Here is a 13,326-nt window from a genome sequence, read left to right as displayed (position 1 = left end):
GGGGAGCTGGGAGCCTGGTGGCCCAAGGACGGGGAAGCCTGGTGATATATACTGAGAGATCCTGGGAGAGTCCAGAATCTGTAAGCAGGGGAGCCGACAACCCTTGGTTTGGCAAACTCCTTCCTTCAGGACCGGTCAGGTCCCAATGGTACCAGACCAGGGATGTCCAACCTGTACCCAACCTATTGTCACCTGGTGTCAATTTTCCTGTGTTATCTGGTAAACAGCTGTGAAAATGGTTGGCGAAGTAGTATCTCCATCCCCCTTTAGTGACAGGGCCACATACACAAATAAAATCTCCTCTTGCTTTTAAGTCCATTAGCTGATGTGGTAGAGAACTGTGCTGCAGATCTGAAGATTCATGAGGAACCATGTCAGAGGTGCCGATAGTGCCACATGAGGATTATTTATTATTATTTATTTATTTATTGTGAAAACTTAGGCGAGTTTATTTTAAAACTGCATTAAAGAATGATAAGGTTGCAAGTCAAGTACTGAAAAGATAGGAAATGCCAGAATTAAGGTTGCCTATGCACTTCTGATGTACTTTCAATCCCTGGAATACATACTTTAGGACAGTGTTTAATTACACGATCACATCGTCTTTTTTCACAGGACCCTGCCTCATTCAGTACACATGCTGGATCTTCTCTGAGGATGACTCTGGACTGTGCAGAGAAGGAGGTTGTTGTCTGAAGTACCCCTTCTTCATTTGCTGAAGACATTAGTAGGTGTGTAACGAATGATACAGGGGACTGTGAGGGAAGTAGGAGTGAGTTAAGTGTTACTGTTGCTGGACAGATTCAGCACTCCACCCAGAAGCTTCTGGAGTTGGGTCCAGTCTTTTGAGGGCAGACTTCATGAGCAAGCTGGCAGGGCAGATGCTTTTCTAAGGGTCTTGTGTGAGCTGGGAGAAGCTGATCCAGGAGCTGAAAACAGGCTGCTGTTCCTCACTCTGCAGCACTTTGCAGCAGGTAGTGAAGTTGTTAACCCTCTACCAGGGCTCATGGGCAATGCTACTTAGATCTAGGAGAACCTGGGAGGGAAAATAACTTCTGTGTTAATTATCTGCTTTAAATGTTGTTTAGATTTTAGTCAAACTGTTCTAGTTCACTTTCTTAGTCAGTGTGATCCTTCAGCTCTTCTGTAAATGTAGCAATGGGGAGAGAGTCACATCTATTTTGTTATTCTCAGTTTTTGTTGTTGTTGTTGTTTTGGGGTTTTTTTGTTGTTTTTTTGTAGCGGGGTTTCTTTAAGTCTGTTTGGTCACTTGTGAGCTAACTGACTAGTTAATCAGTGAGCTGGCTGCCTAGCAGTGATCATAGCAGAGGAAGAGTCTGCTATAGGTGAGAGGATTATTTTAGGAGGGGTGGGTGAAATTCTGTGGCCTGCACTGTGCAGGGGGTCCGACTAGATGATCATAATGGTCCCTTCTGAACTTAACGTCTATGAGTCTATGAGTCTGCCTGGACTGCAACTGAAGATTCCCTACAAGCAAGTGGAGAGAGAATTCAGACTTAGCATATGGCGCAGAGTTGATGATCAGAGGCAGGAACTGAGACTTTGGTGAACTAAATCTAAGCTTTTGGGATCTCTTTTCTTACTGTGTTTGTGTGGACTGAACTGTTCAAATTTCACTTTTAGTTTTCTCTTTACTTATGTTTACTGTAACTATGGAGATTATCTGTGGGTTATAAAATATCTGTGTTCTGTGTAAGAATTAGATTATTTGTTTCTTCATAAGATTTTATAGTTATTTAATTAAATTAGTTTCTTTAGTTTCTTTTGGAACTTGAATGTAGGGAGGCTGACACTGGGCAATCCTCACTGAAATTCCTTACAGACTGAACTCTGGATTTCCAGTACTGCTGTGGAAATGGGGGTTTCTTTCAGACACTGGAAGAGGACAGTAAAGTCTAGCCCACCCAAGGATAACACCCCCATTGTAATTTATATGATTTCATAATTTACCATAGTATCAAATTAGAAAACAATTACTTTGAGCTAACTGTACAGAGTACAATTAAATGTATGGATTCGAGGTGGATGTTGTGCTCTTTTTCTCATGTCACTGTGATTCCACTTGCTTCACTAAAGAGGATTTTTTTTTTTGGTTTTGTTTTGTTTTTTCCAGTTCATGCCATGGACTTAGGACGCGTTTGTCCCGACACTCCAAAATGATCTCTTTCCAGTATTCATCTTTTAGCAATTATATTCAGTGGAACAGAATCATAAATGTAAATTACATTACACTTGTGCAGCCTTATTTAGTTCAATGGAGCTACATGTGTTTAAAAGAGAATATGGTCCATAATCATAGATCAAGTACTAACAATGTAAGTTTAAATAGAATTTCAGTTCTCTATTAGGCACATGGGAAAGTGTTCTTATCAATTTTTATTTATTAATAAAATGAACGATTTTGTAGGTTATTTTCATAGCACACAAATGGAGAAGATTGCTAAAAGCATCAAATACTTTTGCTTGAAATTTGCAACTTAACACTACTTTATTTCTTAGAATCACAACATACAAGAATACAAAAACTGAGAACAACTAAGCAGGCTGCTCTTTAAAACAGAAAGGCTGTGTCTAGACTGCAACCCTTTTCCGTAAAAGGGATGCAAATTAGACATATCGCAATTGCAAATGGAGCTGGGATTTAAATCTCCCCAACTTCATTAGCATAAAAATGGCTGCCGCTTTTTTCCGGCTTGGAGCTTTGCTGGAAAAAAGCGCCAGTCTAGACGCGGATCTTTCGGAAAATAAAGCCTTTTCCGAAAGATCCCTTATCCCTCATTTTAAAGATCCGCGTCTAAACTGGTGCTTTTTTCCGGCAAAACTCCGAGCCGGAAAAAAGCGGCAGCCATTTTTATGCTAATGAAGCGGGGGAGATTTAAATCCCCGCTTCATTTGCAATTGCGATGTGTCTAATTTGCATCCCTTTTACGGAAAAGGGATGCAGTCTAGACACAGCCAAAAGGTGCAAACAACTTTACCCTGTCTAGATGCAGACTGACTGCTTCTAATCCAGATTACATGCATTTCCATGGACTCTGCTAGCCTGAAAGCTGGGCCAAGAAAAAAGGAGTGAAAAGTAAAATGTATCCTATGATTGTTGTACATTTTTCAGTGCATCACAAAACATGAATTGTACATTGAATTAAAAACTATATATGAATGTTTGTATTACTTTCCTTTCTGTTTTCTGCTCTGCTATTGCTCAATGTTATCATTGCTGACTCTCCATGACTGTTTTTCTCTCAGTGGGTTTCTTTTTCTTCAAATATTTTTAGATAAGAGAAAAAAGAAATGAAACTTATGTTTGGCTGGGAGTTCACGAACTGAAAATGTTCCAGCAATGCTTAAATCTAAGTAATTTAGCACTGTTCTGTCTTCCATCTTAATATATCAGGTCAGCAAGATACTTCATTGGAACTACTCATGTGATTGGAGTTGACATGTAAGTACCTTGGTGGTCCAGGACTTGTGTAACTAATGATACCCAATGAGCTAATAAGACATTTACTGGTACTGTGCAGCTCACATGTTGTAATTCAATGAAGAATGGTAGGAAACTAACGCCCGCACTACACCTACAACTTAAGTCAACCTAACTATAATGTTCAGGGGTGTGAAAAATTCCCACCCAGAGAAATGTAGTTAAAGCGATCTAAGTTCCAGATGAGCTATCACCTCTCAAGGAGTATGTCTACACTACAGCACTAATTTGAACTAACTAAATTTGAATTAGTTAATTCGAACTAAGATAATTCGAACTAGTGCATCTAGACCTAAAAACTAGTTTGAATTAGCGTTTTGTTAATTTGAACTAGAATGTCCACATTGAGTGGACCCTGAACCGAGGTTAAGGATGGCTGGAAGCAGTGCCAGCAGGGCATCAGATTAGGACTTAGAGCATGGAGCTGATGTCTCAGGCTAGCCGAGGGCTGTACTTAAAGGGACCCGACCCCCACCCTGGACAGACAGTTCTCAGGGGTTCCCCACTCGCTTGTCTAACTTGATGAGGGACAGCAAAGCAGTCCTGGCTTGGAGTGCCCTGAATGCCCACACTCGGCACATCACAGCACTCGGCCATCAGCCCGGCTGCACTTGCCGCAGGCTGCCATCTGGAGGGGGGGGGGCAATCAAGAGGCTTCAGGAGAGCTTCCACCCCGAGAAGCCCGCAGAGCCACCCCAGTCCTCCCCCATCGGGAGCTCGTACCTCATTCCTCCCTCACCTCCTTCCACTTACCCCTCTCTAGCCCACCTTCCTGATGTACAAAATAAAGGACATGTCTTCAAAAATAGAAACTCTCTTTATTGAACAAAACTCGGGGAGACTGGGAAAAGGAGGTGGGAGAGGGGAAGAGAGAGGGTGGGAGAGGGGAGGGCAAGTACAATATCAGGGGTTTGGAACAGGTCCCATATAAAGAAAGGCTAAAGAGACTGGGACTTCTCAGCTTAGAAAAGATGAGACTGAGGGGGGATATGATAGAGGTCTATAAAAGCATGAGTGGTGTGGAGAGGGTGCATAAAGAAAAGTTCTTCATTAGTTCCCATAATAGAAGGACTAGAGGACACCAAATGAAATGAATGGGTAGCAGGCTTCAAACTAATAACAGAAAGTTCTTCTTCACAAAGCAAATGGTCAACCTGTGGAACTCCTTGCTGCAGGAGAATGTGAACGCTACAACTATAACAGAGTTTAAAGAGAAGTGAGATAAAGTCATGGAGGTTGGGTCCATGGAGTGCTATTAGCCAGGACGTAGGAATGGTGTCCCTGGCCTCTGTTTGTGGAAGGCTGGAGATGGATGGCACGAGACAAATGGCTTGGTCATTGTCTTCGGTCCATCCTCTCCAGGGTCCCTAGTGTTGGCTGCTGTTGACAGACAGGCTACTGGGCTAGATGGACCTTTGGTCTGACCCAGTATGGCCATTCTAAGCTCAGGGATCAGGGTCGGGGGTCTCAGTGGACCACCTTGATTTTCATGCACACCTGCTCCTGGGTGGCCAGGCTGGCAGCTCTCCTGCCCTAGATGGCCACTTTCCTGTGCCTAGTGCGGAGGTCGTGGATGAGGTCCACGATCTCCGCACTAGACCAGGAGGGCGCCCGCCTCTTGTGGACCCGGGCAGGCTCCTGGGAGCCGCCAGCCTGGTCCCGGGAAGAGGCGGAGGGCTGGGTGGCAGCGGGTGGCCGGCTCGAGCCGTGCCAGGTGCAGGGTCTGCTGGCTGGGTGCTAGCAGGCTTGCACTGTAGCTAGCCCGTGCCCCTTTAAGGGCTCCGGGGCCAGGAGGGGGGCATACGAGTTTCCCTGGTGGTGCCCAGAGTGGCCACCAGGGAAAGCTAGGGAGGGCTAGCCTCCCACTAGTTTGAATTAAGGGTCTACACAGCCCTTAATTCGAACTAGCTAATTCGAACTAGGCGTTAGTCCTCGTAAAATGAGGTTTACCTAGTTCGAATTAAGCGCTCCGCTAGTTTGAATTAAGTTCGAACTAGCGGAGCGCTAGTATAGCGCCTATCAAAGTTAATTCAAACTAACGTCTGTTAGTTCGAATTAACTTTGTAGTGTAGACATACCCAAGGGGACAGATTCATTCCAGGAATGAAAAACCCCTTTCTCTCACTGGAACAAGAGTCTGCACTATAGTTACATAACTGCAGCTCTACCACTATAATGTTTGTAGTGTAGACATACTCAAAGTATTGCAAAGCTCCAGTTCACATAATTTGTACTATGAGAAAAGAAACCAGGTGTGACTTTTCTGACATTACATTTTCTCCCAGATCAATTTCTTTTCCTACCATAAATTTGTGCAAGAAGTAGTATCTTTCTTTGTTTTGCTTCAAAGAAAAGCACGGTAAGATGGGAAAAATCACATCGTTAAAATGTTATTGAAATGAAAATGAAGTTACAAAGTTCCAGACAGTCAAAAATGAAATGTTTCACTGCTGTGAGACAGCTCATCCGGTATGTCCAACTCTAAAGACAACAATGAGGGAAAGGTAGGAGAGGAAGTGGATACTGATTACTCACTGGAGTGATTTAGCAGTAGAAACTATATTTCAGCCTACATATTTGAAACTGATTTACAGAAACTGACCACAGCATGGATTTTAGGAGAAAATTATCTGTGCTTATCTCAACAACATGCTGAATTTGGATCCTCAACTTAATTTTCAAAACTTTTCTGAGACATATTAATTCTGGTTTTTTAACACAATAAACACACAACTAAGCTGCAATGCATACATTATCAGCCTTCCATAGAAAAGGAGTTTCTGGCTGCCATTGAACTGATAGCATTTAGTAAATTCTTAGTATGAATTCAGCAAGGTGGATACCACACCACAATCCTAGGTTGGACTGCTGGAAATTGTTCAGATTGGGGTAGCCTTAAAGAAAGTTCAGAGAGGAAGGCAGCAATCCACCTTCCTAGTGAATTGGGTGAGTGAGCTGATATTATAGTGTGGCCTAAAGCAGAGGGCACTTTGAGTGAGATTCAGAAAAGCTGGACTCTATTTGCAGCTCTGCTAGGCTATGTCTACACTGCGCAGTTATATTGGAATTAACTATTCTGGAATAGTAATTCTGAAATAGCTTATTTCAAAATAGCACGTCTATACTGTAGGGAAGCTTCAAAATTAGTCTGAGGCAGGCTTCCCTAATGTAGACGTGCTACCTCCGTTTAGAGCCCCAGGAAGAATAACTTAGAATGGTCCTAGTGACGAGCTATTTCGAAATAGCAGAAGTGGAGCATCTACACATGCCTTATTTCGAAATAGCTATTTCAGAATAGGCATTATTCTTCATAGAATTAGGTTTACAGAAATTGGAATAATGTCCGTTATTTCAAAATTATTTCAAAATAACAGAATTGCTGTGTAGACACTCACATGTAGACACGGCCATTATTCCAAAATAACTTTGCTGTGTAGATACACCCCTACGGGCCTCCTGGGTGAGCTCAGCCAAACTACTTAATCTCTCTTGCCATGTCTAAACTACACCTCTCTGTCGGCAGAAGGATGTAAATTAGATGTATCGAAAGTGCAAATGAAGACAGGATTTAAATATCCCACACTTCATTTGCATAATGGCAGCCCCCTCTTTTTTTGAAACGGGGCTTTTCGGGAAAAAAAGTTTAGAAGGGGCATTTTTGACAGAAATGCCCCATTTCGAAAGATCCTGTACTCTTCTTTTTGATCCACTTTTTGATCCTTCTAAACTGCTGGGTTTTTCTGAAAAGCCTCATTTTGGAAAAAAGTGGCGACCGCCATTATGCAAATGAAGCACAGGATATTTAAAGCCCGGTTCCATTTGCACTTTTGATACATCTAATTTACATCTCTCTGCTGACAGAGGGGTGTAGTTTAGACGGAGCCTCTGTGTGCCAACTTCCCTATCTGTAAAAAAGGAAACAACTATCCTCACCTCTTTTGTAAAGCACTTAAAGATCCATGGAGGAAAAATTAAGGGTTGGTGTTACTGATGCTCTGCATACTTCATGGTTTCTCTGTTCCCAGTAACTATTGATCTATGAAGTCTCAGGCCTGACTAGTTAAGAGTGGGTCTATAATGAAATCACAGGGTGTGTCTGCAGTTCATGCAGACATAGCTAGAGTACTGAAGGAATGGCACCATAGCAGTGTGAAGCTCAGTGCAGGCTGGCTACCTCATTTATTGTAAGACTCACTCAGTGCTGCAGGCTAGCTGTTTTGATACCTGAGTGAGCTAGATTAAGCTCTCTTGGATGTGCCTACATGAGTTACAATCACATTCCATGGCTGCAGGATAGACATCCCTTAGGAGAGATTGTTTATCTGCAGACATCCTGTGATGGCTGATGCATCCCGTTTTTCCTAGAACTCTTGGAGACCAAGGGAAGGACACTTTTCATGAAGCGTCCATGGTGGGGAATCGGCCTCCCTAGGTGGCATCAAAGGCTGGGGTCCAGGAAGATCTTTTTAGCCAATCGCTTAACTTTGGATCATCCCTGGGGATGTTTTTCTCTTCATTGGGGAAGTACAAGGAGTGGTGCTATTTATGCTGTCTTCTCTGGGCCATGTAATTTAGCACATGTAATGCAATCAGATGCTGAGATGGTAGAAAGAAAAATAAAATATTCATATAATAACCAAATACAAATACATTTCCCACTCCAGACATGACAACTTGATTTTTCACAAGGTAGTGATGTAGATACCTAAATCAGGAACCATTTTTCTCCTACACACTGCTGGTTGTTCAGCAAAAACATACCTTTATGCATTCAGATGTGGGCTTTCCCTTGCTCCAGCCATCCCTCTCTAGTCCCAAGGCCTACAAGAATGAGTTTCTTTAAATAATCACAAAGTGACTGTGCAGGAGAGGCGTGAGTAAAAAAAGGGGATTCTACAGCTCAACCCAATTCCCATTAAAGTCAATAACAAAATTCCCACTGATTTCACTTGGAGAAGGATTGGGCTCCATGGACCTGATCAAACTCTGCTTTAAGCCATTGGGAGTTGTCATGATGAGGAGTCCTGAGCAGCACCTGGTGACTAAAGGGTTAACTCAGATACCTAGCAAAGGTGTTGGCTGGCGGGGGGGGGGGGGGGCGGGGCCAGGCAATCAGCCAATAACAAGGCAGGTAGGAATTTCAAACTGGAAAAGGGCGGGAGGGGGGTTCTCTCTCTCTCTCTCTCACTCTCCTTTGTTTCAGATCAGAGCAGTTTCTCCCAGCTATTGAGGAAGATGGGAGACACTTTCTCTCTCCAAGAATGTACTTCTTGAAATGTACAAGTAGGGGATAGTCTATCAGGGTTTATTGTTTTCCTTGTTTAGGGATTTAGAAATCATGTCTGAGCTGCCTAATTGTTTTTCTCTTTTGTCACTAAGGATTACAGCCCAGGGATTTTCCCTGAGTATATATATCAAATTGTGGCAATTTACCACCTAGCCAATTTATTATGCTTGCAACAATAGTTTTGTTTTAATAATAAAAGTGTTTTATTTTTATTCTAATTAATTGTTATTGGTTGATTGTTGTGTCCTTAGGATTAAGTGCTTCATCACAAGGGCAGAGCCTACTGTTGTCTGTGGTTTCCCTCTGTTTTCCCAACGCCAAGCAAAACAGAGGTTGAGGCAGGGGGGAGAGCTTTACCTTAGGGAGGAGATTCCTAAGTGATCTCTTTCCTGATATTTTAAAATCACTTGAGTGGTGGCAGCAAGGAGCCAGTCTTGGGTTTTTTGTTTGTTTGTTTGTTTGTTTGTTTGTTTGTTTGTTTGTTTTTGAATCTCAGAGGGGGACAGATTGAATAAATTTGTTTCTGGGAATCACAGACAAGGTTTTGTAGAGTTTATTCAGTTAGCCGGCTCCCCATCTCTGCACGTATAGTGTCAGGTTGGGGAATTGAGCTGTGACAGGAGTCTTTTCATTGGCTTTCATGAGAATTGGTGTGGAATGTAAAACCCAGTCTGAGTCCAGTCAGATGGAGGTGAGACAGGAACAAAGGTCACTGATAGGCTCCAGCTTGTCTGAATTCTCCATTGTACTCACTGGTGCTTTAAGGTCCCTGGGCATGTTCCCCATGCTAAATACTGGGTGGGACAGCAAGCTGTGGAGCTCCCTTGTCTCCAATTATGTGTCTCTAGAAAGAATCCAATATGGCCTCAAAACATACTTGCTTACTCTGTAGATTACTGTTGAACTACCTCCCGGAGCATGTATATGCTACAGATGGTCAAAATATTACACAATGCTGTTTCTTAAAAATTATTCACTACCATCCTTCCCCAAATTTTCAACCTCAGTAGCTAGCCTTTTTCTCCAAGAAGGTCAGCTGTTGCAGCACAGAATTGTAAGAATGTCACTGATTCTTTTAGTATGTGTTTTTATTTTTCTGCCAATAAAAGGTCAGCCTCGGTCTGATCCAATAAATGTCTGCTGCTACAACCCTTTGATACAAGCTATCCATTTGAAGCTCTGTCCCACCTCTCTTCTGTCTAATACATACTAGAGCAAGACATTCAATTAGCCATTCCTATAAGAAGCCAGTGGTCAACAAAAAGGAGCTGTGATAGTTTTAGAATTCTTAACTCCAATTAAAAACAAAAACAGTCAGCCCCTCCCCACCTATGGTCACGTTTACATCGAACAGATCGAACAGGGGTGTCCTTGTGATGCAACACCTAAAGGAGTCCCTAAGTTACTCTATTTAAAAATAAATCATTACACGAAACCTGATGAGAGAGGTCTGGCCTCAGTTGTAGTTATTAGGGCTGCCAGGTGTCTGGTATTGACCCAGACAGACCGGTATTTTCGCCTCCTGTCCAGTAAAAAAAATCAGAAAATACCGGACAGCTAAAATGTCCAATATTTTCTGATTTTTTCCCCTGCCAGGAGACGAAAATACTGGACACCTGGCAATCCTATACATGCTAAGCTACCAGGCCCAGCCCTGGGCCTTCCACCCTCCCCCCCCCCCCCCGGGCTCCTCCCACCGAGCCTCCCAGCGCTCCCACTTACCTGGTCCTGCAAGGAAGCTGTGTTCTGACTCAATCAGGAAAACAAGATGGCCACTGGCAAAAAGCTTCAAAGGCTTTTCTTAAAGGGGCCATGCTGTTTTAACTCTCAGTGTCCTTTTTTTTTTTTTTTTTGCTTAAAAACTTTGGTCTCCTTTTTTTTCTCAACAAAATTCCTTCTCCCCTTTTTTGGGTGTGTGTGTGTTTGGAATTTTTAATTAAACCATCTGGCAAACCCTAGTAGTTATCTTCAGTTTGAGCTGGAAATTAGATATGTGTCACAACATTCTTAGGCTGCTCTAGGCATTTTTGGAAAAGACACACCTGTGGAGTAGGCAACAATTCCTAAGAGAGAAAATGATATCTTGAAGCGGCTGTATGCCATTTTGGAGAGAAACCCAACCTAATGAAGTCCTAAGACTAAAATTCCCAGAGTAAAGTGGTCTGGACTCCTTCTTCCCTTAGTGAGGAGAAATTATTGAGAAATATAGTTTCCTAGCACTTGTAGGAATCCTCAATTGAGATACGGTATGTCAGAGAAGGGGCTATATAAATTCTGCCTTCTTGCACCAGAAAGAGAGTCTTGGTGCAACCTAAACAGATTGAGAAGAATCTTCCAGAAGATGGGACAGTCAAGTTTTCAATTGTTTGTTTGATTTCTTTGTTTTCATACATTGGGGTTTTCCACTTGAAAATGGATTTCAGCACTAGGAAAGGAAAGCCCCGGGTAGGGGAATTTTTTTTTTCTGTATAAAGGAAGTCCACAGATGTGATTATTTGATTTGCTCTGCTGTAGTATGTAACTGCTCAGTGACTTCTCTATTCATTGCCCTAATTATAGGATCAGAAATGTTGAGCTGGAAGGGATTCAAGAGACCAACTTGTCCATCTGCCTGCAGGACAAAGCATATTCAGATCATCAGTATTGTTTATTTAACCTGTTCCTTGTCCTTCCTACATAACTGTTCTAGTGCTAACCTATTCTAAGGCAAGGCCTACACTACAAACTTACATGGGTATAGCTAATGGAATGAAAACCCCACACCCCTGAGCAATTTAGTTATGCCCCCTAAACCCTGATGTAGACAGTGTTATCTCATCTCCCAGGGTATGTATACACTACCCCGCTAGTTCGAACTAGCGGGGTAATGTATGCATACCGAACGTGCTAATGAAGCCCGGGATTTGAATTTCCCGGGCTTCATTAGAATAAAGCCGGCTCCGCCATTTTTAAAAGCCGGCTAGTGCGAACCCCGTGCCGCGCGGCTACACGCGCCACGGACTAGATAGTTCGAACTATGTAGCCATTCCGATCTATCCGATCTATCTGTGGAACGAGGTGTACAGATAGATCGGAATGGCTACGTAGTTCGAACTATCTAGCCCGTGCCGCGTGTAGCCGCGCAGAACGGGGTTCGCACTAGCCGGCTTTTAAAAATGGCGGAGCCGGCTTTATGCTAATGAAGCCCGGGAAATTCAAATCCCGGGCTTCATTAGCACGTTCGGTATGCATACATTACCCCGCTAGTTCGAACTAGCGGGGTAGTGTAGACATACCCCCAGAGAATTAACTACACTGATGGGAAAAGAGAAGCTCTCCTGTCAGCATAGTAACATCTTCACTAAAGTGCTACAGTGGCACAGCTGTTAAGTGTAGACCTGCCCTTATAGTTATAAAATTTTCCTAATATCCAATCTAAATTTCCCTGGCTATGTCCTAAGTCTATTATTTCTTGTCCTACCCTTAGTGGATGTAGAACAATTGGTCACCATTCTCTTTATAAAAACCTTTTACTGATTTGAAGATTGTTATCATGTATCCCCTCAGCCTTCTCTTGAGACTAAGGGTATGTCTACACTACAGAGCTAGTTCGAACTAACTTAGTTTGAATTAGTTAATTCGAACTAAGCTAATTCGAACTAACGCGTCTAGAACTAAAAACTAGTTCGAATTAGCGTTTTGCTAATTTGAACTAGCAAGTCCACATTGAGTGGACTCTGAACAGGGCTTAAGGATGGCCGGAAGCAGTGCCGGCAGGGCATCAGAGGAGGACTTAGAGCGTGGAGATGCTGTCTCAGGCTAGCCGAGGGCTGTGCTTAAAGGGTCCTGACCCCCACCCCGGACAGTCAGTTCTAAGGGGTGCCCCGCTTGAAAACCAGTCCTGGCTTGGAGTGCCCGGAGTACCCACACTGGGCACATCACACCACTCGGCCATCAGCCCGGCTGCACTTGCCGCAGGCTGCCATCTGGGAAGAGGGGACAATCGGGGGGCTGCAGGAGAGCTTCCACCCCCAGAAACCCGCAGAGCCAGCCCAGTCCTCCCCATCGGGGGCTCGTACCCCATTCCTCCCTCACCTCCTTCCACTTATCCTTCCCTAGCCCCCCTTCTTATTGATGTACAAAATAAAGATAACGTTTCTTCCAACATTGACTCTGTCTTTATTGAACAAAACTGGGGGAGACTGGGAAAAGGAGGTGGGAGAGGGGAAGAGAAAGGCTGGGAGAGGGGAGGGCAACTAACATGATCAGGGGTTGGGAACAGGTCCCATATGAAGAGAGGCTAAAGAGACTGGGACTGTTCAGCTTAGAAAAGAGGAGACGGAGGGGGGACAGGATAGAGGTCTCTAAAAGCAGGGGTTGGGTGGAGAAGGTGCATTCAGAAAAGTTCTTCATGAGTTCCCCTAAAGAAGGACTAGAGGACACCAAAGGAAAGGAATGGGTAGCAGGCTTGAAACTAGTCAGAGAAAGTTGTTGTTCTTGACAAAGCAAATAGTTAACCTGTGGAACTCCTTGCTGCAGGAGGCTGTGAAGGCTACAA

The 13,326-nt window shown here is 43.5% G+C and overlaps 1 long non-coding RNA gene across 1 annotated transcript; it reads left to right on the top strand.

The window, feature by feature from the left end:
* The first annotated feature begins 722 nt into the window (after nt 1-722).
* Nucleotides 723-11,743, top strand: LOC142824204 (uncharacterized). The gene is made up of 3 exons (XR_012899148.1): nt 723-974; nt 3,416-3,463; nt 11,349-11,743. It is a non-coding gene; the product is annotated as an uncharacterized LOC142824204 (long non-coding RNA).
* The last annotated feature ends 1,583 nt before the right edge of the window (nt 11,744-13,326 follow it).

This window comes from Pelodiscus sinensis, chromosome 1, assembly GCF_052426305.1.
Source record: "Pelodiscus sinensis isolate ZL-2025 chromosome 1, ASM5242630v1, whole genome shotgun sequence".
Lineage (NCBI taxonomy): Eukaryota > Metazoa > Chordata > Testudines > Trionychidae > Pelodiscus > Pelodiscus sinensis.
The sequence above is the reverse complement of the archived record's forward strand: the minus strand, read 5'-3'. Positions and strand labels throughout refer to the sequence as shown.